Here is a 4,016-nt window from a genome sequence, read left to right on the forward strand (position 1 = left end):
CCAAATTCATTTCTCACACCCACTTGTTCTTTTAAAATTCCTTTATCTAACATTCTTTGGTACCTTATATTCATTCAGATCATCTTCCTTTGAATGATCCCAATTTACCCAATGAATATCTCTTCTGAAAGTAAAATAGAATTAGAATTTTAGAAATTGGAGTTTACCAACTCTAGGCTGGTACCTCCATAAGCTTAGCAGTCTCTAACTACATCTCACCGTGGCTCATCTTCTCTAGAATGGTCAATTCTGGAGTTCACTTCAGGTTCTTGTGAAATCTTAACCCAAATAAACTGGCTGACAACTGCTTGGCTCTCTTACCCAAACTTTAATCAGTTACACATTTAGAGGAGATTCCATGGTAACCATTCCACAGTTACCATAAACATGGGTCAGGAACATCATGCCTCAGGTTGATTTTGCAGAAGAATATCTCCTCAGTGAGGAGACATCTAGCAGCTAAAGTTCTTATTTCTTTCATTCATGTACCCATGCAATCATTTTAAGACCATTTATTGAGCTCTTATTTCATCTTATCCAACTCTGAGTGTATGCAATACACCCAAAGAAATGACTGACACGTAATATGTTTTCATACACATTTTTTGCATTTGTCACTATCCTTTTAAAATTACTAGAACTGCACTACAATAGACAAACTCTAACTGCAGAATAAGGATCAGAGAAAACCCCTATTCAAGCTTGTGATAATTGAGGTGATATAGAAAAGGACAAAAAATTAATAGTTGAAGTTTGTGACTTGGCTTTGTGATGATCCAGATGAAATCTAATTCAGTAACTGGAGAAAAAAGAAAAAAACAGAAAATGTATGCAGAAAATGCAGACACTAATTTGGAGAAGTTTTGCCATGAAGGCGAAGGAAGAAATAAGATATGACTGTGAAAGTGGGATTGTGGACTTTTAATTTTCCTTTTTCTTCTTTTATTTATTTATTTATTTTAGATTTCTAGGCCCCTTCCCTTTTCCTTCAGACTTTAACCCCTTCCTCACTGCCACTTACCCTAACACACTGCTCTTTTAAAAGCTCTTGGTTACTTTAATTTTCACAGAGAATTAAATATCCAGATACTTTGCATTCTCATAATTCTTTGATCTTCATTCCTTCAATGATTTCAACTGTGGTCATATCTTAAATATTGTCATTGCCAACAGTTGTCATCCCCACTTTCCAAATTGTGAAACCGCAGAATCCTGAGCAAATAAAATGACTGCTGCTTTAAGGCACTAAGTTTTGAGATGGCTTGTTATGCAGCAATGGATAACTAAAGCTCGAGAGATTCAAATAGATGTCTGTGGGGCTTTTTCACATTACCAATAAAAACTACTACCTCTCCTGCTATGGAGGGAGATGGGGATAAAGGACCAAGAAGCTTCCAAAGAATTATAACAAAGATGATGTATCAGTCAGGGTTTTTAGTTGCAAGTAACAGAAACTGACTATGTATGATTTAAGCTAAAAGGAAAAATTACTGAATAATATTAATTCCTATCTTCAGCCAGAACCACAGGTCTAATTCATTTATCACAGAATGGGTCAGAATCCCATGCACAGAGGAGCCTGGTGGGCTACAGTCCACAGGGTCACAGAAAGTCAGACACGACTGATAACTGCACGCACGCATGCACGCACTGGTCAGCTGAGGACATTACTGCCACTCAGCACTAGGTGGCGCAGTTTACACAGTCAATACCGTCTTCAGGCTGGCGCAGCAATTCGCTGAACCTGGAAATTGGAATATTGCGGCTTCCTCTACCGCTGATAGAAAAAAAGAAATTGCTGACAACACAACCTCAACCAAGTGATCAAGGTTAACATCAGATCAGGTTAACATAAATAGTGTTAAATCCTGTTAACAGTATGTTCCCTTGAGATGATGTGATGGAAAAAGCACTTTATGATCGGAAGATCTTCAAACCCATAACCTCAGTCTCATCAGGAGAAAATTATCAAATTCTCATACATGGGCTTCCTGTAAAATGTATAACCTTTACTCCTCAAAACTTTAAAGGCCCTCAAAAACAAATCCAAGAAACTGTAACACCCAGGAGGAGCCCAAGGAGACATGACAACCTAATGTAATATGGTATCCTGCGTAGAATCCTGGATCAGAAAATAAGGATAAAAAACAAAACTTAAGGAAATCCAAGCAAAGTGTAAAGTTTAGTTAATAATAAGGTATCATTCTTATATTCTTAATTGTAGTAGATGTGCCGTAATAATGTAAATAATAACAATGGATTGTGGATAGTGACTGAAGCCATGAAATTAAAACTCTTGATCCTAGGAAGAAAAGCTATGGCAAACCTAGAAAGCATATAAAAAAGCAGAGACATCACTTTGCCAACAAAGATCCATATAGTCAAAGCAATGTTTTTTCCAGTAGTCATGTACGAATGTGAGAGTTGGACCATAAAGAAGGCTGAGCACCAAAGAATTGATGCTTCCATACTGTGGTGCTGGAGAAGACTCTTGAGAGTCCCTTGGACAGCAAGGAGATCCAGCCAGTCAATCTGCAAGGAAATCTGTCCTGAATATTCATTAGAAGGACTGATGCTGAAGTTGAAGCTCCAACACCACAGTTCAAAAGCATCAATTCTTCAGCACTCAGCTTTCTTTATACTCCAACTCTCATATCCATACATGACTACTGGAAAAACTATAGCCTTGACTAGACGGATCTTTGTTGGCAAAATAATGTCTGTGCTTTTTAATATGCTGTCTAGGCTGGTCATAACTTTCATTCCAAGGAGTAAGCGTCTTTTAATTTCATGGCTGCAGTCATTGCTGCTGCTGCTAAGTCACTTCAGTTGTGTCCGACTCTGTGCCACCCCATAGATGGCAGCCAACCAGGTTCCCCATCCCTGGGGGTTCTCCAGGCAAGAGTACGAGAGTGGGGTGCCATTGCATTCTCCGGCTGCAGTCACTATCTGCAGTGATTTTGGAGCCCAAAAATATAAAGTCTGACACTGTTTCCATTGTTTCCCCATCTATTTGCCATGAAATGATTCAATGATCTTAGTTTTCTTAATGTTGAGCTTTAAACCAACTTTTTCACTCTCCTCTTTCACCTTCATCAAGAGGCTTTTTAGTTCCTCTTCACTTTCTGCCATAAGGGTGGTGTCATCTGCATATCTGAGGTTATTGATATTTCTCCCGGCAATCTTGATTCCAGCTTCCTCCAGCCCAGCGTTTCTCATGATGTACTCTGCATATAAGTTAAATAAGCAGGGTGACAATACACAGCCTTGACGTACTCCTTTTCCTATTTGGAACCGCATATAAATTAAATAAGCAGGGTGACAACATACAGCCTTGACGTATTACTTTCCTGATTTGGAACCAGTCTGTTGTTCCACGTCCAGTTCTAAGTGTTGCTTCTTGACCTGCATACAGATTTCTCAGGAGGCAGGTCAGATGGTCTGGTATTCCCATCTCTTTCAGAATTTTCCACAGTTTATTGTGATCTCCACAGTCAAAGTCTTTGGCATAATCAATAAAACAGAAGTAGATATTTTCTGGAACTCTCTCACTTTTTTGATGATCCAGCGGATGTTGGCAATTTGATCTCTGGTTCCTCTGCCTTTCTAAATCCAGCTTGAACATCTGGAAGTTCACGGTTCACGTATGCTGTACTATAGCTTCTCATTTTTTCATTAATTCTAAATCTGGCCTAAAAAATAAAGTCTGTTTTTAAAAAAGCAAAGGAACTGATACTCTTCCTTTTTCACGTCACTAGCTCTTAATTTACAGTCTAGACTGGGTATATCTAATTGATTAAGTCCTAACTCCAATGCAGACCAAGGCATTTAATATCAGATGTATTCAATTTCTATGGACAGAGACAGACTCTAACTCTCCACAACACTCAACAGAAGACTATAATTATAGAAAGGTTATTCAAATGATCAGACGCCTAAAACTAACAAATATCCATGACACATAGCCCATGAAACTACCCCTTCTCTTATCTTGACAATCTACAAATTCCTGACTG

Source organism: Bubalus bubalis, chromosome 16, assembly GCF_019923935.1.
Source record: "Bubalus bubalis isolate 160015118507 breed Murrah chromosome 16, NDDB_SH_1, whole genome shotgun sequence".
Classification (NCBI taxonomy): domain Eukaryota; kingdom Metazoa; phylum Chordata; class Mammalia; order Artiodactyla; family Bovidae; genus Bubalus; species Bubalus bubalis.